At 43.2% G+C, this 24,422-nt stretch overlaps 1 long non-coding RNA gene across 1 annotated transcript; it reads right to left on the reverse strand.

Moving 5' to 3' along the window:
* Positions 1-427: 427 nt before the first annotated feature.
* LOC111772936 (uncharacterized) lies at positions 428-15,254 on the reverse strand. The gene is made up of 3 exons (XR_002807105.2): positions 15,119-15,254; positions 11,204-11,353; positions 428-1,814 (listed from the first exon to the last, which is right to left on the reverse strand). It is a non-coding gene; the product is annotated as an uncharacterized lncRNA (long non-coding RNA).
* Positions 15,255-24,422: the final 9,168 nt, after the last annotated feature.

Here is a 24,422-nt window from a genome sequence, read left to right on the forward strand (position 1 = left end):
TTGGCCAGTTGGTAGAGCAAGCTAGTCACTTACAATAATAACACCTAATTGAAATGGAATTGTTGGAGCATGAGAGGTTCTATGCAATGAATTTTCCAGAAAACTGACACATAAGGATGAAAACTTTTATTTGTAAGCATGAAGGGCAGAGCACTTTCTAAAATAGCCTACTACCCTCGCTGCTTACGCCAAAGATGATGAGCTCAACTAAGCCTTTTCAGGGATTCAGGTTTGCCATCATTGAATATCCATGATTTTACAAAACTGTGCTCATTTATCATATCCCACTGTCCAGGCTGATAAGGCCAGGCACTAGCTTTCCCAGCCTGCCTTGCAGCTACTGCCTGAGCACGTGACTCAAACTTGGCCAATGGTGCATTCTGAGGGACTTCCAGGAAGGGGGTGGGGGCTTGTTTTTATTTCTGGGTTTTTTTGCTTGTTTGTTTTATTTTGTTTTGAGTTCAAATAAAAGGAGAGGAGAAGGAGATAATGACTCTTCTATGCTGGACATAGATGTGTTCACCTGTGAGGGGGGCCATGGTTACACTCTGAGGATGGCAGACACCAGAGTCCTTGGAAGCATCCCTAAGCCACCGAGTTAAGCTTGGAGAGGACCCCTCTCCCCTCGTCCTGGACTTCTGGATAAGAAAATAACTGTTTTCTTGTGAGATTGTGGCAGTCAAGGGATCCTTTTCTTGCATCTAAAAGCACTTAGGATATAGACAAGCTGTCCAGGAAAGACCAAATAAGGGTTCAGAGCCAAACTGTTTGTGGAACAGGTGACCTGTGGCCCTTCTGAGTGTGTAACCACATAAGTGGACATTCAAGGTGGCCTTTTGCTGCACTGAAAAAGATGAAAGATCTTGGTTGCTAGTGTGTGCTTATAGGCCCCTGGGTTGCAAGGCAGTGGACCCCAGGGAAGGGCAGATAAGGGTGTGGTTTGGAGTCCAGGTGAACAAGGTGTGACACAAAGTATAGCCATGAAGAACCTGGGCCCTGGGCTCTGGCCAAGTCCCCACTCCATCACATAACAGAAGTTACATAAGTTTCCTGTGCCTCTTCCTTAAATGGGACAGCAATAGTGCCCTCCACACAGGGCTGCTGGCAGGACTGAATGCTGAATTTTACGGGATCTATCATCTCATGGATTGTAAGATGTGTCCCAATTTTAGAGACCTTAAAATGTAGGGAGTGGGAGGAAAATGTCTTTGAATTGGTGAAATATGGTGAGTTTGTGTATGTGAAGTTCTCAGAATGGTGCCCGGCATGTAGAAAGGGCCATGGAAATGTTTGCTGTGGTTATTGGAGCTGGAGAAAGGGCTTTTCTCTCAGGCTTCACTTGGGATGTGCAGAGTGGCCCCTCAAGGCCTGGTTGCTTGGGAAGTATCAGGAGGGAGCATGGAGACTGACAGTCTCGTGGAGGGCACCACCTGCCCTGCGGGTGAGCGACTCCAGTGGAAACCAGAAAGGCTTGGGGCCAGGTGTGGGTGGAGCAGGACCTTGCCAGAGCCAGGTGGGGACAGCTTCATTTGACACACAGGCTGACAAGCCTCGGACAGCTCGTTTACAAGAGCCACGTTGTGTGGGCTATTGCGGGGCCAGCTCCACTTGCCTGTACATTAAATGTCCCCCGATCACGCTACATGTCTGAGCTCTGATGGTGCTTTTTGACCATTCTTGGACTCCCCCCTCACCAACAGGCTCAGGCTGCTCACTGCTCACAGCACCCCTTCTTCTTCCAATTGCCTTCTTTTAACCTTCCACGTCTAGGAGGTCGGAAAACCAAATGTCATCAACTTGCTAGAAGGACTCTCCTATGAGTAAAAAGTATATAGTCACTTCATTATTCCCTCCAGTCACTCAACAGATACTATCAAGCGCCTACTCATGTAGATGCTGTCCAGGCATTGGGGACCCAAAGGAACCAAGAGAGACCAGCCTCCTGCTCTGATGGGGTTTACATTTTAGTAGGACAGATAACAGAGATAGATAACATCCAATTAAAGTAAATGAACAGTATGATGCAGGCAATTATAACCAGTGTGCAGCAAGGCAAACAGCGTGAAGGATGAGAGGAGCAGGGGAGCAGGGTGGGGAACCTGGGGCCAGATAAATGTTTTAGATCAGATCAGGGATGGCCTCTCCTGAGAAGGCGACATGCAAAACAAGACCTGGATGAAAGATGGAGTCAGACTTGCAAAGGTCACACAGAGGTCCCCAGGCAGAGGCCTGAGCAAGTGCCCAGACAGGAGACAGGAGGAAGTTCACGGTATTTGAGTGGGAAGGAGGCCACTGTGGCTGGCAGCAGTGCGCCAAGGGAGAGGCCACATAAGGACTTGGTGTTACTGCAGTAGCGGCGGGAAGCCGTGGCAGGGTTCTTTGTGGTCATGATTCTGGTTTTGTTTTCACTCCCTGAAAGAAACACTGATTTGTCTTTTAGAGAGATCACCGTGGCTGCAGGGCGGAGAATGGACTGTGGCAGCCAGGAGAGGAAGAAGGGAGCCTACCAGGAGGCCTGCAGTCAGGAGAGAGAAGACGGTGGTCAGGACCGGGGTGGCCGCCCTGGAGGAGGTGAGAAGTGTGCAGATTCTGGATACATTTTGGAGGAATGAGGTTTGTTGGGGGTTTTATAGCGTCCCCCAGACATACATGTCCACGTGCTAATCCATGACACATGTGAATATGATCTTATGTAGAAAAAGGGTCTTTGCAGATGTTATCAAGTTAAGGTGAGGTCATACTGGATCAGGATGGGCCCTAAATTCAATGACTGGTCTCCTCTTAAGGAGAGAGAGATGTGAAGACACAGAGACACACAGGTAAGGAGACAAGAGTAGTGCAGCCAGGAGATAAGGAATGCCAATGTTGCCAGCAACCGGCAGAAGCTGGGAGAGGCAGAGAAGCGTTCTCCCCTAAAACCTTCAGAGGAACATGGGCCTGCCGACCCTTTGATTTCAGACTCTGGCCTCCAGAACTGTGTGAGAATAAATTTCTGTTGTTTTCAGACAGACTCAGTTTATGGTAATTTGTTCTGGCAGCCCTAGGAAACTAAGACAAGGCTGTGAGAGAGAAGAGCGTGTTAAGAGAATGGCAGGGCGTCTTGCAGAGCAAGAGTAAAGGGAACACATATTTTAATGATGGAATGAGCTTTCTATAGAGGTCATAAATTACATACTCACCTGCAGTATGCACCAAATTCTTTGGAGTGCTGATGGAAATGATGGAAATGGAAATCAACTCTGGGGATACCAATTGTGTAACCAAATCAATTGCACATGGCCAAGTGGGTCTCACACCCACTCTTTTCCCTTTCATCACCTCTCTGCTCACTGGTGCCAGCAACGCCACTCTAACAAATTTATGCCACTGGGAATATGCCATTAAATCCACCATGGACAATGATCTGTGGAGCCTTATCTGAGCTTTGAAAAGATTTCCTGCTTTTGAGTCAAAAGATCATTAGACACAGTTCAGAAACAAACTACGAACCAGTGTTTTAAGACAAACTGACTGTTGTAGTGAGCCCTTAATGGAATCGTGAAACAGACCCAATCTCTTGGAATTTTGCAGCATAGAATGTTTGGAGAGCCACCCTAAGAGAACCCCATCATCAGTGCCTGCTGCTCCCTGCCTTGGACTGTGGGGAGCCATTTGTGTGTGGGTCTGCTCAGCCAGTGGTCACCTCCTTGAGGACAGGGATCCTGTCTGGTTTAAATTTGTTTTCTTTTAAGCCTAGTACATTCATTTATTGAATAAATATTTATGGAAACTACTCTGCTAAGCCCCCAGGCATCCTTAATAAATAGTTGCTGAATGAAATTAAACACATTACATTCTCTGGTTGAAATAAAATCACATGAACAGAGGAAGGAAGGAAGGAAGAAAGAAAGGAAGGGAGAAGGGACTTGCTTATTTGTTAAAAAAAGAAAAAGAAACAGAAAAAAATAGTAGAAAAGACTTGTGTGAAAGATTGTAGGCTCTCTATACCTGAAGAAGACTGAGACGAAAATAGATAATGGAGAAAGTCCCCTTGGAAGACACTTAAGCAGGACTGGGGCAATATCAAAGTTCCATCAAGCTCTAGGCTATGATGTTCCACTGAGACGGGAAAGACAGGAAGGTAGGGTACTTGAGAACACAGATCTCAGAGACAGACTTGAGTTTCGACAAACTTGGAGGCCAGGCGGCCGTGTGCTAATTACAACTCCTACTGATCTTCACAGCTCCCTGTCCTTTCATACTGATCACTCGTCCCACTTGGAAATCAGGTGTGTGTTTGTTCAGTTTATCATCTGTTCTACTCGAGTACAAGCTATGCGCTTCATGACTATTTGCTCATTGCAGTACACCCAGCACTAGGCACACGCAGCCAGTCGATAGGGATTTATTGAACAAATACATGAATCATTTTGTTTAAGTTACTCAATCTCCCTAAGCCTCAGTTTCCTTGTTTGTAAAATAGGGACTATAGTTGTATTCCCTTCTCCAGGGCTATGAGGGCCAAACGAGATAAATTATTCCAATGCTTGGCTCAGAAGAGGTGTTCAATAGATGATGAATATCAAGTTATAACCAATGTTGTTGACATTATTATGGATGTAAGAGCTAATTTATTCAAATATTAAAATGAAAGGAAAGCTAGAGCACCGTTAAAAAGGTAAACTCGTTATAAAAAGACATTTGGAAAAATGCTTAATAAGATGGGAGGCCTATCAGACTGAAATAAAGGCATAGAGACATAAATTGGGTAAGGGCGGACTTCCCCTCAGGAGGCCGGAGGTGCTCCCCAGGTGTCAGAAGGAAGAGGGTACTAAGGCATTTCCCCTTGGTTACTGCACTTGCTTTGACAGCATCTCCAAAGGGGCAATGTAAGAGAACAGCAGTGGCTACACTTTATCACAGAAACAAGCACAGCCTCTCCCTGCCAGCCTCAAGCGAGGTTTGCTCCTTAATACTTGAAAGGAAATACATTATCAAAATTCTTGTCTGCATCATCCGGTTTGCCACCTAAGAATTGCATTCTCTTTATTTGTCAAGTGCATATTTTCTCTTTACTTTTTATCAGACTTTATCTTAGAACTACTCAACAGTTCCAGAAAGCTGAGAGGTTATTGTTCAATCCACATCTTGCGATGTCACGATAACGTACACCCAGATCCTGGTCATAATTCACAGTCCCCTGTAGCTTGTTTATTTCTAGTCAAACTTTTTGAACTTCAGCTTGTACCTGAAAACATTTGACCTAGCACATCACTGGGGGGACCCTGGTTCACTAACACTCTTTGAAACAAACCCATGACCAGCTTCCACCATGAAGTTGAGATGTTGGGTCTCTAAATGTAGACTCCTGCACCATTTGTCTCTTGGCTCCAGAGCCATCTGAGACATCTCTTGTGATATATCGAGTTAAAAATTGTTCTTGTCCTATCTCTTTAGTCCAGCCATCAATGAACTTTCTGTACAGGGTCAGGCAGTAAATATTTTAGGATTGTGAGCCAGATGGTCTTTGTTACAACTACTCAACTTTGCCATTGTGGCCTAAAAGTAGCCACAGATAATATATAAATGAATGGGCATTGCTGCGTTCCAATAAAACTTTATTGACAAAACAGGCAGCTGCTGGATTTAGTCTGAGAGCCATAGACGGCTGGCCCCTGCTTTAATTATCTGTAGTTCCCCATATTTAGAGAATCAGAAAACTAAAAGACTCTTTCCTCTTGAGAAACTAAAAGGAAACCCATTCTAAAAGTAAACAAGACAACTAGCTCATTTGCCACCAAATAAAGTATAGTTATCTAAAAAATGCCCCACAAATTATAGTTCTTGCTGTTTTGTTGTTTGTTTTGGTTAATTCTTCCCAGACTAACTCCATGGGAGCAGGAAATAGACAGCAGAACCCCTTTTTCAAATGTCTCTCACATAGAACCCTGATGAATAAAGCCAAGGGATGTGAGGAAGGGGTTCTTCAGGCGGTCTACAACTTTACTGCTTCAGATAAATTCTTGAGTATTTGGAGATGGCCTGTGGTACCCCTGCAGAGCCCAGGGGTGTCACAGAGCCCAGCGTGACAAACACTGGCAAAGAGTAGAGACGAGGGGGCTCAGAGTTGGAGAGCTGAACTCTAGACCAGGCCGTATCCAGTTTCTTTGGAAACGTCAGAGATACGAGGAGACAATAGGCAGAGCCCCAGAGGGATTCAGAAGTTGATCTTGACTCTGACACGCCAGGTCCTGATTGGGGTCCTTGCAGATGCCCAGCTGGCCTTCTGTGGTCTGTGCCTAGTTTCCCTGCAATAAATTTTGTTTTGTCCTCTGTTTAAGTTAGGTTGGCTGTGAGTCTGTTCTTTACAACCAAAAAAAATTCCTTAAACAAATTAGCAGCAGAATTAGGTTTAATGACATTTCAATCCTGTTTAGCTTATGCTGAATGGGCCAAATGAATCCTGGAATGTAATTTTATCTGCAAATTCTTAAATTAAAAAAATATTTTTAAGTCTTTCATAAGACAAAACTCCAATTGTGGAAAGAAAAGGATTTGGGCTTTTATGCATTTGCCTACAGCTGTTTACAGTCCAAATTCCACTTCTGGAATAAAAATGAATCAGAGAATATTCAGTGCAAAGTTAAGGTAGTGATTCAAAATCAGGAGAGTGTGATTCATGAGATGAGATTAAAATAATGCTACAGCCAAGCTAAACGCAGAGGAAAGGTGTAGAGGTCGGGGAGACCCATCGTCTAAAAGGGGAAAACAACTGAGTGATGAGGCTTCGGGCATTGGGGCACATTAGGTAAGAAGAGGGCAGGAAGGCTCAGAAAAATGTCCTGAATACTGCTAATTCCACTAGAAGGCAGAATTAAACCTCTGCAGGAATTTGCGGAATTATCTTCAGAATTAACTGTGTGGTTTCTGAGCCTGGCCTCGATAAGCAGGCACAAGATGCGTTTTAGAGCATTAGTTCTCAGCCACTGGGAAGGGGTGACAGTTAGAGTTGCCCTTGGGCACTTGGGTCTCCCTTGAAGTCTATGCTGGGACCTGACATAACCCAGCAACCAGCACACGGCACACACATGGGAACAGAGCCACAGGCACCCAGGGGTCGGTGAGAAAATAGGGTGAGAAGCCCTATTTTAAAGAATTCATCCCTGTGTCTGTGTGTAGCCCTCCAGAGAGAGGAGCGCCTGGAATACTCTCCTGCTCAGACTCCAGAAAAAAAGATTGCCGTGTAAGACAGTGGGAATGGAATCGATTGGGCCTCAGGGGTCTGAAATCTGGACTTGTTACTAGCAATGCAACTGGGTAGGTCATTTTGACTTTCACTTTCCTCGTCTAGGGCGTAGGACTAGACCAGTGGTCAGAAAACTAGGGCCCATGGGCCAAACCCAGCTGCCACCTGCTTTTGTAAATAAAGTTTTATTGGAACACAGCCACACCACTTCTTTACATGTCATCTGTAGCTGCTTTTGCACTACAACAGCAAAGTTGAGCAACTGCAACATAGTCAGTATGTCCTGCAAACCCTAGAACAATTACTCTCTGGCTCTTTAGAGAACAAATTAGCCAACCCCTGTACTAAACTCTTTTTACAATATCTTCCAAATTCTCTTACTCATTCTCACGTTGCCACACACCAAGAATATGCTTCCAATGTGTGTGTAAGTGTGTGTGTGCATACATGGGAGAGAAAGAGATTCACCTTTCTCATTCGTGGAAATTATTTACAGATGATGAGTTGGGGGTGTACCCCAAGTGACTTCCCATGGGAATACTCAGCCCACCAAGAAAAGGAAGATTCCCGGGAGACAGAGAAAAGTTCGTGGTTTCTGATGGGCCCAAGGAGAGAATGAATCTGTGTCTTTCCTCCTGTAACACACAGCCTTTCTGGTGGCACCTCTCAGAGTTCTCCTTTCTTCAAGTATCGAAAATCCAGCCCGTGGTCACTGCATCCCCACACAAACTCCAAACCAAAACCAAAGTGTATAAACATCCCTCTCACCGCTTCCCTCGGTAGTAAGTTTGGTTGATCCTGCATTTATAGGATGATTTCAGTTCCAGCCACTCAGAAACTGCAGATTTCTGTTTTCTTCTCAGCTAACACAATTCAGGAAGAACAGCCAACCACCGGAAGGGTAGCCAGCTTCCATCAAACTGCACCAATTATTCACGGGGACTGCTTCTTGTTCAAACTATTCACAGGCTTGGATGTTAGGGCACGATTTTCCACAGAGAAATCTCATTCCTAGAGGGAGAAAGACACAGCAGCAGCAGCTGCCTCTGCCACCACCCCTTCTGGTGGCGGTGAAATTATGAGCTGACAGTCTCTGCCAGCTGGTACTTTTCTGATATGGGTCATTTGCCATCATGACAGGAGGACTGGGAAGGAATTGAATGATAGTTTTAATCCACGTGTTAGAAAACATACTCATATCAAAAATAAGTGTCTGTAACTATGAAGCGGTTAAAAAATATCGTTAATCCCTAAAATCCTCCATCTTTCGTGAAACAGCCCTCATTTTGGGTATTTAACAAAATTACAAAAATACATTTTGATTCCACCGTTCACATGCCCCTTGTGGCATCTTCCTTCTCCTCAACTGCATTCAGCCAGAAACTCCACTTATATTCTGCCAGCTTAGTGACCACCAGTGGAAAGTGGCACTCTGTCTTTTCCAACATCTATGTACTCATCCAGGAAAGACTCTGAATGGTTGTACCTGGGTCACGTGCCTATCCTGCACCTATCGCTCTTTCTATGAGGAAGGGGATTTCTAACGGGCCAACCTGGGTCATACACCCATTCCTCTGGCAGGGATAAGGGATCCTGACTAATACCCACCAGAACTGTAAGGAGTGGGTAGGGTCCCCAAGGAATGAGACAGGCCCTTTAAGCAGCCCAAACTATAACTACCACGATCTATCCTGCCAGCCTTCAAACGTGGTGTTTCCAAGGGCATCAGCAAGGATGGGAAGGGAAGTTAATACCATTCCAATAAAAAAGGGGATCAGTTCACCATACTGGCATCAAAAAGCACCACAAGGTGATAACAGTTTTGTGGCAATGTCGTAAAGCAGCTAACAAAACGTTTATTATTTTGTGGTAGTCAGATTTATATTATCAGCAACCACACCAAACGTAGATTTGGGATTTTCCTTACTATATTTGCTGGTTTATCTTGGTTCTCTATTATTCTTCCTTCTTTCTCCTGCCACCTTGTTCATCCATTTCCCTCTTCATAATAAAAATGGTTATCCAGTAGCCATATTGTATTCAAATGTTTGAGAAATAACAGGCCATCTTTCCTGGATTTAAGCTTCCAGAAAGGTAAGCCTTTTTGTTGGTGGTCGACATTCACTTTATAAGGGGTTTGTGTGTAAGGTGTTCATATTTCCCTGGAGGCTTCCTTATGGGATTATCAGTAAGAATCTTGAGGAATGGTCTGCGAGTCATTCTGAAATCTACAGGAATTCAAGAGGAAGGCATGGCTTTGGCCCCAGGCTCCTATCCTGAAAGGAAGCCAGCACATGGCCACAGGCTGCTAACACCCCCTGTTCTCTGCTGTCCTCTTTCTTGATCGTAGAAAGACCATTTTTAGGATTACAACTGCTCCCACAGAGCAATGAATGTTCATGGGTTTCTTTTTTTTTTTTTTTTTTAAAGATTGGCACCTGGGCTAACAACTGTTGCCAATCTTTTTTTTTTTTTTTTTCTGCTTTATCTCCCCAAAACCCCCCGTACACAGTTGTATATCCTAGTTGCAAGTCCTTCTAGTTGTGGGATGTGGGATGCCGCCTCAACGTGGCCTGACAAGTGGTGCCATGTCTGCACCCAGGATCCGAACCCTGGGCCGCCGCAGCGGAGTGCGTGAACTTAACCACTCGGCCACGGAGCCGGCCCCCATGGGTTTCTAATAGACTTTCTCTAACACTAACTTGTTAATATCCTCTGAATAAGCCTTCCTCACACCGAGTTTAAAGAGATTCCATTTAAGCCCAAGTCCCTCAAAGTGGTGTGGGGGACTGGAATTGGCCACCCCAAGATCTGCCTCTTAGGCATGAGGATTATTTTGGGCTGGTTACTTTTAAAAACTGCAGACATGAGAGAAACTCTGAAAAGAGAAGTTACCCTTTGTTAAGAGACATTTACTTTTGTAAAGGAAATCTCCATCTGTAAAGGTGTCTCCCTCTCTGTACTGGGACAGAAGAAGGGGGGATGACCTTATCTCTAGAAACTCTTATCAATACAGAAGGCAAGGACTTAAATCTGCATTATAACCTTACTCTTGTTTACTGTGCTTCTCTGGTGATCTCCCATAACTGACTCCCCCCACCCCCAACATCCTCCTTTGTCTTTAGCTGAGGATGATATTTAAGGTGAGAGCCTCTGGAATTTTGGTGAGTTGCTCAGTTTGCCTGAGTCTCTCCCACGTATACATGTTATAAAGCTTTGCTTGACTTTCTCCTGTTATTCTATCTCATGTGAATTTAATTTGTAGCCCGGCCAGCAGAAGGACCTACAGTGGGTAGAGGAAATGTCTTCCTCCCCTACAGTTGGAATGGCACATTTTCTCAAGACTGATTTTACTCAACTACTCCACTTTATTATCTTAAATACATTATTTTAACACTAAGCACACCATTAACTTGGGGAAACACCATGTTCAAATGTAAAGATCCTAGCTGTATTTAGACTTTGTGAGTTGGAAGAAAAATATTCTCCTTCCAAAGTGACTTGGAAATTCAAAGGCTTTGTGATAAGCACATGTAGAGATTTGCTTTCTAAAATCCTAAAATATTCTCTGCTATTCACAAAGTTTTCAAATGCACATGAATAAAACATTGTGATTTCTCAGGGGGAAATATCCTCAAATGTTGGCCAAACAAGAACAGCCATTTGGAAGCCCTTGGAGATTTCCTAAGGCCACAGATGCTCCAACCATCAGACTCCACAGGGCCTCTGGCAATGCTTCTGATGAGGCCCACAATCCCCAATTCCGAGGGTGTTAGGCACCTACTCTTTGGGAGGCACTATGGAAAACACAATTTCTGCCTTAATCCGGCCTTCAATTTGTGTTGTCAGAGGCACATAAAATGCTGCGAGTTCTTAACATAGTACGTTGCTGGTGTTTCTATCATGCAAGCTTGCACCTTTGCATTTTATTTTAGGATACTTTCTGTGCTAGGATTTTAGAGTTTCTCAAATTCATACCTTCTGTGGGTCCTCATTTCCCATTATTAGGGCTTTGCAAGAGCCTCGCTGTCTCTGATCTTCTGCAGTCCCTCCTCCAAACACCACCAGAATTACCTTCTGGCACCCAGGACTGATCATCCTTCCCTGGGTTTGATGCTTCTGCATTGCCTACAGAATGATAAACAAATGGTAAGCAATAGGATATTGGAGTATATGAGGAAGCCATTTGGTGTAAACTTAATTTGGCCCGACCTTGTTTTTCCAAAAGGGTCTAATGTAGCCATTTGAGCATGCCTTGTATATCTGCTTTAAGCATTGCTATGTCCCAAAGAGAGAACAAATGGCCTTAAGATAAAGATGCAACTTCTCCCATATTGTCGTTTCCTTAAGGATAAGCATCTCTCTCTAGACTAGGAATTGATTGTTGTGCTCACCTGTGACCACTCAGCTCGAGACCTGCTACCTGCTTTGTCTATCAAGACAGCAGACCTGCTACCTGCTGTGTGAATAGCTGTGCTGTGTCAGCTAGGCAACTTCATGACTGTTGTAAAAGGGATATTCCTATCACATGTGATGTATGCTCTTTGTTCCATGAGGGTATACAACCACTCTGTACACCCCACTTCTTTGGTGCCCTTCCTTCCTTGGGGAAGGAAGGCCCCAGGCTAGGCTAGTCCTCATGTCTGGCTCTTAATAAACTCACCCCAATTTCGATTTATAGATTGGTTATGGATTATTTTCATCGACAAGAATGAGATTCAAACTTTGCAGCATGGAACTTACACTTCTGGTCAAGACAGAGTAACAAGAAGATTTACCCTCCCACCCAAATTAATGAAAAAAATGGATAGAATGTAGAAAATAATGGTTTTGAAAACAGTGGACATCAGGCAATGAAGGACAGTGATCTCTGAGAGACAGAAAAGAAACAGAATGAGCCCTACAAATACTCTAGTTTACTGACTTGAGAGAGTTTAAAGGCCAGAGCATAGTGTGGATACTAGGCAAAGCCAGCCTGACTCCCTGAACTGAGGAGACAGCGTTGAGAGTCCCGAGAGACTAAGGCAGCTAGAGTCCTTAGGGCGGAGCACAGAGAGTAAAGAGCTTCATGGAGAAACGACTCCAGAAGATCTGTGGTGTTCCCGTCACGTAGTCGGCTGAGTACTGATCAGCACACGTGTGCAGAAACTTCCTAAGGCTGAGGAAAGAACCACCCCAGAGGGTTAGAGATAACGGTGCCCAGTGCTCACACAGGACTGAGAATATATCTGTCTGTCCTAGTCGGACTGCCAAACCACGTGACTCATGGGCCCTTGGGGAGAGCACATGGAAGGACCCACCTTAGTAAGGACAAGTAACTAAACTTAGACTGATCGTGCCTCTTGTCTCACCTAAAAAATCACAAAAGCAAGACCCAGAGTATCAAACTGTTGCCAATTTGTCAGAGAACAAATCTCAATAAGATCTGTAGAAACTGTTTAAAAAATCTTGTATCCAACAAGGTAATTTTCACAATGTCTGCATACGTTCAAAAATTGCCAGCCATGCAAAGAAGCAGGAAAATATAACCCATAAAGAGGAAAAAAATTAATCAATCAAAATTGATCCCCACTGACACAGATGTTAGAATTAGCAGACAAAGACATTAAAACAGTTGTTACAACAGTAATCCACACATTTAAATGTTCCATAGAGATATGGAAGATATGAAAACAATACCAAAATTGAACTTTTAGAGATGAAAACTACAAGGTCTGAGATGAAAAACACACTAGACGGGGTTAATAGCAGATTAGACATTGCAGAAGAAAACATTAATGAACTTGGAACTATCCAAAATAAAACACAGAGAGAAAAAAGAACTTAAAAAGTTAACAGAGCATCAGTGAACTGTGGGAAGAGTTCAAGTGGCCTAATAAATATGTAATTGGAGACTCCTAAAGAGAGGAGAGAGAAGGGAAGACAGAAAAAGTATTTGAAGGAATAACTGTTTCAAAAAAAGGAAAATTTTCTAAATATGACGAAAACTATAACCCACAGATCCAAGAATCTCAACAAACCCCAAGTACAAAAAACATCAAGAAAACTACAACAAGGTACATCATAAGCAACTTGCTCAAAACCAGTGACAAAGATAAAATCTTAAAAGAAACTGGAGGAAAAAAGACACGTTAAATATAAAGGATTAAAGGTAAATATTACAGTAGATTTCTTGCAGGAAAAAAATGCAAGCAAGTAAATGGTAGAACAATTTCTTTAAAGCACTGGGAAAAAATTGCCTAACAGAAATAAATATCTTTGAAAAGCAAAGATTAAATACTTTTTAAGACATACAAAAGCAGGAAGAATATATAACCAGCCAACTCAAACTACAAAAAATGTGACAGGAAGTCCTTCAGGCAGGAGGAAAATTATACCAGTTGGAAATATGGATTTACACATAAGAATGAACAGCACCAGAAACGGTAACTTCCTGGGTAAGTATATAAGATTTTTTCTTATTGTTTAAATTTCTTTAAAAGATAATTGACCGTTTAAACAAAAATAACAGCACAGTATGGGGTTAATAGCATATGTAGAATTAAAATGTATGACAAAATAGTACAAAAGTCAGAACAGGGGAAATGAAAGTAAACTATTGCCAAAGTCTTATACTATATGTGAAATGGCATAATACCATTTGAATGTAGACTATTATAAGTTAGAATGTATACCATAAACTTTAGAGGCTGGCCCCATGGCATAGTGGTTAAGTTTGGTACACTCTGCTTCTGAGGTCCAAGTTCACAGCTTCAGAACCCAGGCACAGACTTACACCACTTATCAGCCATGCTGTGGCAGTAACCCACATATTAAGTGGAAGGAGGATTGGCACAGATGTTAGCTGAGGGCTAATCTTCCTCAGCAAAAAAAAAAAAAAAAAAAAGTGTACCATAAACCTTACAGCAGCCACTAAGGAAAACAAAACAAAGCAAAGAATTAAAGCTAATAAGCCAACAGAGAAGATAAAATAGTAAAAAATATTCAATTAATCCAAAAGAAGGCAGAAAAAGAGAACAGTGAACAATTGGAGAAAATAGAAAAACAGCAGCAAAATGATAAATTTAAACCCAATCTTATGACTAATCATATTAAGTGTAAATAGTCTAAATACTCCCATCAAAACATACAGATTATCACACAGGATAAAAAAAAAATGCAAGACCCAACTATGTGCTGTGTACAAGAAACATGCTCTAAATATTCAAATGCCAAAAGGTTAAAAGTTAAAGAATAGAAAAATATATACTGTGCTAATGTTAATCAAAAGAAAGCTGGAGTGGCATAATTAACATCAAATTTTAGAGCAAAGAATATCACTGGGCATACAGAAAATCATTTCACAATGATAAAGGGATCAATTCTGCAAGAGGATGTAACAGTCTTAAATATTTATGACCCTGAGAACAGAGATTCAAAATACAAGAAGTAAAAATTGATAACTGCAAGGAGAAATAGACATGCCCACAGTGATAGTTGAAGTTTCCATATCCCTCTCTCAATAATTGCTTGAACAAATAGGCAGAAAATCAGTAAGGATATAGAAGAGCTGAACAACGCTATCAACCAACTTGACCTGAGCAACGTTTAGGGGACACTGCACCCAGCAACCACAGAATACACGTTCTTCTCAAATGCACATGGAAAATTTTCCAATATCTTCAGCCATAAAACAAGTCTGAACAGATTTAAAACGATTCAAGTTGTTCAAAGCACATTCTCTAACCAGACTGGAATTAAATTAGAAATCAATAACAGAATATCTGGAAAATCCTCAATATTTGCAAACTCTGCAGCCTGGTTTTTGACCCCCTTACAATACAGACTCAAGTTGTGTTTATAGCATTGCCTCCTACTGCTGTTAATAATAGCTAAAACTCATGCAGTGCTTACCTTGTGCAGGATTTAGTGCTCATAATGACCCTATCAAGTAGGTGGTCTTATTCCCCTTTTATAGGTGAAGAAACTGAGTCACAGGGCAGTACGGGAATCCACCTGAGGTCATAAGGTAGGGGGCGTTAGAGCTGAGATTTGCAGAGGCAGTAGGGTCCACAGCCCGTGCTCTCAGCAGCTGCCCTCCTGCCTCTCAGTGTCCTCCCTGACCACTGGCCCTCTCACGGGTAGCTCTGCCTCCTCTCCCTTCACGCCTTTGCTCAGGCCATTTCCTCTTGACGGCGTGTTCTCCCTCTTTTCCCTGTGTTAACACATGGGCTCTTCTTGCCCTCTCCATTTGGTTATCTCTCAATTCCCAGCTCAAAAGCTATCTCGATTTCATTCAACAAGAGTTCTCTGCTCTCCATAGGAATGACACAGTTCTTTTTTGGAACTCTTGAAACAATAGCCAAAATTTCTCCAGCAGTTTCTATGGTAAAACAATAGGAATACAGAGTCCAGCAGAAGAGGGGCAGGCCAGAGCTTCTCTGAGTTGAGAATTAAAACAGAGAGGTCGACAAAACCAGCACTCCTTTTTTAGTCCCCTTTCCCACCAGGTGAAGCTACCTCCCTAGTCCAACCTGCGGTTACTTCCTGGGCGGGTGTACCTCGGAGATCCTTGGCTGACAGCCCCTGCCTCAGAAGGAGCTCACGTCCAGTCTCCTGCTTTCTAGCGCTCAGCTGCCCAGCCTGGGCTGGGCCTGCCTTCTTCTTCCTGGATTCTCTCTTATCTACTTGGATTCCTGACGTTCTGCACAGTCTGACCCTGGCTCCCACATACCTCCTGATACCAGCCTGCCGTGGCACACACCATGTCACAAAGTGACTTTTTCAAAATGTAAATCTCATTGCGTCTTTTCCTGCTCAATACCCTTCAACAGGATAAAGACCAAAACCCTGTACTTGGTCTACCGGGCACGGCGTGGCCTGACCCTACTAACCTCTTACCCCATCTCACAGCATACTCACCAACCCTCTGAAACCCAGACATACGGGCCTCTCTCTCCACCCCTCCTCCAAATCCTTCCTCCCAGTTAATTCCTACCCTTCCTTTGGGATTTCAATTAAATCCTCTCTTCCTCAGGGAAGTCATCACTGACCTACCCAATAAACCATTCCTCCATTATAATTCCCGAGAGCCTTACGAGCCCGTCCTTCCACAACCTTTGTCACAATTACAGTATCGTATTCACTGGGTGACTTTTTTGGCTAGCGGTGGTCTGCTCTACCAGACCATGAGCTCTCTGAGGGCAGGGACTCTGTCCATTTTTGCATCCCTGGCATCTTGCTCACAGTTGGCCCTCAAGAGGCATTCATTCAACGAGCGACTGAAGAAGCTTGGTAAGCCAGGTATGACATGAATGATATGGACTGTGAAATAATATCAGTTTTCTCGTCTTTCACTGGACATCTTTCTCTCTCTCCCAGGAAGCCTCCTTCCTGGTCTGAGGACTCACAGGCCTGAGACAGCATCTTCGGGCTCTAGTTCTCAGAGAGGCCCGGTCCCTAATGTATTTTGACATGCTTTCTCGTAGCAATTGTTCTTTGCCTCTACAATAGATTGATCAAATACCCGTAGGATGATGTTTGCCGCTGTTCCACCAGCATAGTTTTACTGCGATGGCCTCCTGTCTGCCTCTGCGGCTAAATGAATTTACAAAGCACATCTTCCCCGGAGCTTGCAATTTATGTACATGAACTTGGGCTGACGGGATTACTGATGAGTGACAGAGCACAATTGAATCAAAGTGGTCCTTCCAAATGAATGTAAACACATTTAGGATTCGGGAAAAGCTGATGCTAGCTTCATTTACATCTCCCCTACCTTGGAGACAACAATAAGGACTTTCATTTATCTCATGTTATCATTGTCTAGAAATCATCGAACTCCCTGTAGGTCTTGAGCCAAATAGATTTCAGGTAAACATTCTCTGCTCTGCACTGACCCCAAATCAGATCTGCAGAGGCCGTGACTTCCAGTCCTACGGCCTCTCTGGCCCTTTCTCCTGGTTCTTGTAAGTTCATCTAGTTCCAATAGCTTTCAGGATTTGGGGTTGGGTTTAAATTACCTTCCTCCTATTGGCATTTGTATTTTTATTTTATTCCTCTTTTTGTCCCAAGGGATTAGACTGTGTGGTTTCATTTGGCTCTAACACCATTTGTATACTGTGCTCCACGGAAGGGAAGCAAGCAAAATAGGATGGGAGAGTGGTTTTCCAAACAGAAAGGGAAACAGCATTGCTTTGCATGGCCCGACCTCCCGACAGCCTAGTTCTCCGGTCTGATGTTGGGGCCCAGAGAAGGGAAAGAGCAGATGCAAGTTTCTCATGCTCCTCATCACTCCCAGAGATGTCCTAAGGAGCCTAAAGTGCCATAAAACTGCACCTAAAACCAAAGCTTCTGGCTATAACCAACCACTGGAATGAGAAAGTTCTAGCATGTCCCAGAAAGCCTTATCACTTTATGGCAGCACCCCTGTGATCACAAAGTCCTGGGCACTTTCACTTCTGACGTCTCAAAGTTTCTCTCTGATATTTACTGCTTTCACATTCATCTCATTTGATCCTCAAAAATACTGTGAAGCAAGCAGGGCAGAGTTTATCATCCCCGCTTTGGAGATTCAGAAACTAAGGCCCCGTGTAGACACCTGCTCCTTCTTCCTGCGCTGTCTCTTTCCCCTCTTCTTCTGATACTGGTGTCTCCCTCTCCCTTAGGAAACTTCTCTTCCCATATCACAGTTGGTTTTGATGAGGCCGTGGATCACACGATGCTGCTGCCACTGCTGCTGCCTCCTGTATTGCTACCACCTCCCTGAGCTAAAAGTGAGAGGCAGACTCTCTGTCTCCCGGAAATTTGAATCCAGCAGAGAACTTTGAGGCAGAAGGCTGTTGGAATCAAGGGACAGCCCATGAGGTCTGCTGCTGAGATCCCTGGAGACACCCAGTTGCTCAAATCTCCCTTTCTTTTATAACCCTCCCAAGTCTCCTCCTAACAAATCTTTCTTTTCTTGCTTAAGTTAATCAGAGTTAGTTTCTGTCACTTGCAACTAAAAAACTCAGGAATAGGTTTGTAATTTGCCCAAGCTCTAGTCTGGATCACAGGTTACCAGTGTCCTTCAGGCTGTGTCATGGAGTAGAAGATGAGTGGTAGTAATATTTTACCCAGCACAGAGAAGATGGCAGGACTAATACACTGAACATAAAGCTCATTCATTATCTAGGGAAGTGGTTCTTAACTAAGGGTGATTTTGCCCCCCAGGGAACATATGACAATGTCTGGAGATATTTTTGGTTGTCATGACAGGTGGGGGTAGGGTGGGTGCTGTTGGTCTTGAGTGGGTAGAGGCCAGGGATGCTGCTAAACATCTTACAACGCACAGGACAGTTCCACCTCCCGCAGCAAAGAATTATCTGACCCAAAATGTTAATAGTACCAAAGTTTAGAAAACTTGATCTGGAGAAAAGGAGTTACTCACCATGTTAGCCAGGATACCACTAGGCAGTGGTCCAAAAGAAGAGCTCCAAATTTTCAATGGCTTAATACTTAGCTCATCAAATGTTTACAACTTGTTGTTGTAAAGTCTACTGTGAACTGGTGACTTTTTCCTGGAATGACTTGATTATCTAGACTGTTCCATCATGTGACACTGCCATTTCAGCACATAGTTTCCGAGTTAAGTCAGGGGATCTGAGAGCTGGAGGGTTGCAGGTATTTATTTATTTATTTATTTATTTATTTATTTATTTTTGCTGAGGAAGATTTGCCCTGAGCTAACATCTGTTGCCAATCTTCCTCTTTTTGTATATGGGCTGCCACCACAGCATGGCCACTGACAGACTAGTGGTGCAGGCCTGCACCTGGGAACCAAACCCAGGCCACCAAAGCGGAGCTCACTGAACGTAACCACTAGGCCACCAGGACTGGTCTGCAGGCAGGCTTTTATTTTATTTACTTATTTATTTATGTATTTATTTAAGATTGGCATCTGAGCTAACAACTGTTGCCAATCTTTTTTTTTTTTTTCCGCTTTATCTCCCCAAATCCCCACGTACATAGTTGTATATCTTAGCCGCAGGTCCTTCTAGTTGTGGCATGTGGGATGTCACCTCAACATGGCCTGATGAGCGGTGCCATGTCCGCGCTCAGGATCCGAACCGGCCAAACCCTGGGCCACTGCAGCAGAGCACACGAACTTAACCACTCGGCCACGGGGCTGGCCCCCTGCAGGCAGGCTTTTAAATGCTCCAGCCTAGAAGTGACATCTGTCACTTCCACTCACGACCCATTGGTCAGAACAAGAAACCTAACTGCCAGGAGGCTGGGAAAAGAGTGAGGTCAGGGACAATGCAATGGATACTGAAGAGTAAATGATTCTGCCACACCACCCACATAGCCTAGTGCTGTTATATTTTATTAGACACAGAAATCTATCTGTACAAGGCATGACTAAATTAGTGGCTAATTACCTAAATATATCCTGTGCAGTGTATTACTCAGTTATCTCTTGGAACCCAGGCTGTTTTTGTTTTTTTTAACCTCAAAGAATTAATTTGCTATAGCAAGCCCCTACTGCAGCCAATAATTCTTATCTCTAAATAAGGGTCATTAAGGCCTGTTTTGCTTGTGGTGTTCGGACTATGAACTGCAACAGACAAGCCACCGCTGGCTAAATTCCATTGATTCAAAGGGCATTTCCTTCCAAGAAGGACAGAGTCACATAAATGAAATTATACCCATACCTGACGCAGAGCATTTATAAGCGAGACCAATATATTTTCATTGCAAATAATTAGTTGGACTCAATTTATGCAGAGATGTCATATTGCAGTCAGGAATTTTAAATATGCATGAGGCAGAGTTTCTCAATCATTTGGGACCGTGTTTCTTATCCGTGGGCAGAGTCACTCCAGCAGGCTTTTCCAAAAATAAATGTCCAGGCTGATCCTCCGAATTTCTCATTCAGCAGAGGTATACTCATTAAGATTATTGAGGTTGCAAATAAAGAATCTAATTCTGGCTAACTGAAAAGCAAAGGGGAAGGGTTTCTAGAAGGATTTTAGTTTTCTTGCAGGACCAAAGACAGAACTGAGCGGCCAGGGCTTAGGAACAGCAGCACTGGGCACTGCGGGAAATGCAGTGGCAGGGGCCCAGGGGCCTCTGAGAGCTTCCGGGTATCTCACCTCCATCACCCTCCCCTGTTTGTGAATGTCCACATAAGTTTACATTTCCCACAAGGTGCTGCTGGGTGGGCGTGGCTGACAGAGGCATCCCCGCCTTGGGATCAGTCAGCTCTGGGGAGTGGCTTTCATTAAGCTGTGAAACCCTGGGCAAATGGCTTGACTTCTTTATGCTTCAGTTTCCTCCCCTGTGCAATGCAGACGATCACAGAGCCTGTTGCTGGAGGAAGTGTTGTGAGGGCGTCTGCATTTCCAGTTGGTGTCTACCACCGTCTGGATCTAGAACACGTGTAATTTGGAAGTAGGATTGGGTGTTTTAATCATCGGATTTACTGAGCGCTTACAGTGGGCCAAGCACTATACGAAGACTTTTACTCGCATTATCCCATTTAATCCTCAAAAGACACCTTATAAGGCAGAGACCTCCAGCGTCTGATACCTTGCCTGGAACGGGGCAAGTGCTCCCAAAATGTTGAATGAATGAATGGGGATGCCACCGCCAAGCACTTCAGCCAAGATTGCAGGAGGCAATCTCCACAGGCGGAGGCCCCCCACTCTCAGAGCAGTGTTCCATTGGAGACCCCAGCACCTGCTGGACGGAGGAGTGGAGCTCGCTCCTCTCGTGGGACCACCGTTCCAGTTGGTGACCCCTCTTTCTAACACTTGTCCCTATTTTTCAAGAATGTATTCCTTACGTATGCAAGTACAGGACTGCCCTTTTTTTTTTTTTATTTCTTACAGAGTTTTCATGTGTGGCACAGGCTCCAAAAGCAGGCAGATCTGGCCATGATTCTTTATACCTCCTCTCCTTTCCCAAAGTGGGACTTTCCGAAAATTATTATCTTTTTCTGAGCCTCGGTTTTGCAATCTGTGAAAGGGGGTGAAAGACAATAAATAACTCAGCACTTGTAGCATAGGATGTGTGTGTGTGGAAAAAGCACAATCTTTGACACACAGTAGGGGTTCAATCAGTGTTAGCGAAAATAGCATTTAATGATCATTTTTATTGATGATACTGTAGCTGGTGAAGGAAATTGATGAAAGTAAACTAATCCCAATGCAGTAACTGACTTTTAAAGTCTATCTGTGTCCTTGAGATTGTCCCTTTCTTCTCACCTATAGAACATGGATTTGGAACCAGACTGCCTGAGGTTGAATTCAGATTCACCACTTACTTGCTGCGTGATCTTGGGCAAGTTTCTTCACCTCTCTGTACTTCAATTTCCTCATCTGTGAAACGCGATCATATTCGTAGCTAACTCATAGGGTTGTTGTAAGGATTAAATGAACAGCTATTTATAAAACAGAAGGTACCTAAACACAGTACATACTATTTACGTTTGTTAAATGAATGAAACAGAATGCAGGGGGAATTTCTGGTCAGTTAGTATACCCAGTTAGTTGGCTTCCAGACATTCCGTCTTGATAAGGATGTCAGTTTGACAAGGTTTACTCCACTTCATTTGTGGGCTCACCATTTGGTGATTTTCCAAATTTGAATTACAGAGGACTGTCGCACTTGTGCTCATCGGAGTCGAGTCAACCTGATGGGAGGTGAGATCACGGGGTCTTGTATGAATCAAAATATCCGAAATGCTTTGATCACTGGAAACTACCGGGGTCCAGCTGTTTCCTGGCCTCAGTACAAAGAAGTGACAGCTCCTTCTAGTTGACTTCGAGATGGTGAAAATTTTATGGCACAGATGACAAAAGGGCTCTGGGAGCCAGCAGATGGTACCTGGTAAACAGGCTCTTCAAGATGAGCAACAGCTGGAGAAAGAAGGTGAGATGCCTCAGAGCAAGTTGTTTTGCATATGAATTGTTGCATTTCTGATGGTTTCCCTGAGGCTTACCAGATGGAAGACTTTTGTAAGGCTTTCTCTTTAGGTTTACCGCGAGAGGAGCAAAGTCCAGTGAACACTCTCTCACTTTTTTTTATTGCAGTAAAAAAACACACAGCATAAGATTTATCATCTCAACCATTTTTAAGTGTGCAGTTCAGTGGGGTTGAATATATTCACATTGTGGCAAAGCCGATCTCCAGAACTTTTTCATCTTGCAAAACTGAAAGTCTGTTCCCATTAAACAACAAGCCCCCCTCCCACCTCCCCCCAGCCCCTGGTAAATGCCAATCTACTTTGTTTCTATGAATTTGACGACTTTAGATACCTCATATAAGTGGAACCATACAGCATTTGTCTTTTTGTGACTACTTTATTTCACTTAACGTAATGTCCTCAAGGTCCATCCATTTTGTAGCACGTGTCAGAATTTCCTTCCTTTTTGAGGCTGAATGGTATTCCATTCTACGGGTGCACCCCATTTGTTTATCTATTCATCTATCGCTGATCATTTGGGTTGCTACCACCTCTTGGATATGTGAATAATGCTGCTATTAACATGGGTATGCAAATATCTGAGACCCAGCTTTCAATGCTTTTAGATATATACCCAGAGGTGAAATTGTTAGATCATATGGCAGTTCTACTTTTAATTCTTTGAGTAAACCCAATACTGTTTTCACAGTGGCTGCACCATTTTACATTCCCACTAACAGTGCACAAAGGTTCCAATTTCTCCACATCCTCACCAGCATTCTGTTATTTTCTGGGTTTTTTAGAGTAGCCATTCTAGTGGGTGTGAGGTGATTCTCTTTGTGGTTTTAATTTTCATTTCTCTGATGATTAGTGATGTTGAATATCTTTTTGTATGCTTATTGACCATTTGTATATAATCTTTGGAGAAATGTCTATTCAAGTCCTTTGCCCATATTTTAATTGGGTTATTTGATTTTTTTGTTGTTGAGTGCTTACATTTTGTGGATATTGACCCCTTACCAGATACGTGGTTTGTGAATATTTTCTCCCACTCCCTAGGCTGCCTTTTTGCTCTGTTCACTGATGCTCAAAAGTTTTAAAGTTTGATTTAGTCCAATTTGTCTGTTTTTGCTTTTGTTGCCCGTGCTTTTGGTGACATATCTAAGAAATCATTGCCAAGTCCAATGTCAAGAAGTTTTCCCCATATTTTCTTGTGGGAGTGTTGTGGGTTTAGATCTTACGTTTGGGCCTTTAATCCATTTTGAGTTAATTTTTGCATATGGTATAAAATAAAGATCCAACTTCATTCTTTTGCATTAGGAAATCCAGTTTTCCTGGCACCATTTGTTGAAGAGAGTCTTTCTCCTCCTTTTGACTTTAATCATTCGGAGAACAATCTGTAGGACAGCTAGAGCCCTCCTTAAAGACTGGAGAAGGCCCAACCAGCCAAGGAGGAGAGGAGTCTCACTTACACGTCCCTCACCCTGAGCCTCTGGTCCACGGTCAATGTTAGACTTGCACGTTCAGCCACAGTCCTGACTTTGCTTCCAATCACTGGATTTTAAACCGTTTTCAGCTCAGCCTTCTGACTATGGGGAATCAGGTCTGCTCCATTTGTTCCTCAAGACTTCTGAAACAATACTCCATTCAATCCAGAACCCAGTGAAGCCAGTCTCCTTTGCCAAAACTTAACTGATCAGGTTTTATTTCATCTTCTGGGTACTTATTAAACAGAATTAGGATTTTTCCTTTTCCTAATACTTGGGAGACTCCAGCAAAATACTTGTGATGTTCTTTTTAAAGTTTCATTTTATTTGTTCATTTAAACACTGTCTCTTTGCAAAAACTATCTATAGCAACTTAATGTTTAATAATTTTATCTCATTTTTTGCAAAGTTACTGATCGTTTTAGCTTAGGTAAACTGAGATGGTATAAAGCCATCATAGTTCACCGTTTGTCAACTGGGCATCCACACACACCTCTTTCAACCATTCTTAACTTCCAAATGAAGATGACAGCCAAATCATACTTCCACCTCATTTTGTGCATCTATACCATGAACAATTAAAAACATATGACCATCTTTGGGTCAGGTTCATTCCTCTCCTCACTGAGTCACACTCTCCTTTTGATATTCTATAACTTAAATACTGAGATATAAAGTTAACTACTATTAACACATCTTATGTAAGATGGTAGGGGAATGGGAAGGGAGGTAGAAAATAATTAATACACATGGGAATAACCATTACAGCTTTTGCAACTTATTT

Source organism: Equus caballus, chromosome 1 (genome assembly GCF_041296265.1).
Source record: "Equus caballus isolate H_3958 breed thoroughbred chromosome 1, TB-T2T, whole genome shotgun sequence".
Classification (NCBI taxonomy): Eukaryota; Metazoa; Chordata; class Mammalia; order Perissodactyla; family Equidae; genus Equus; species Equus caballus.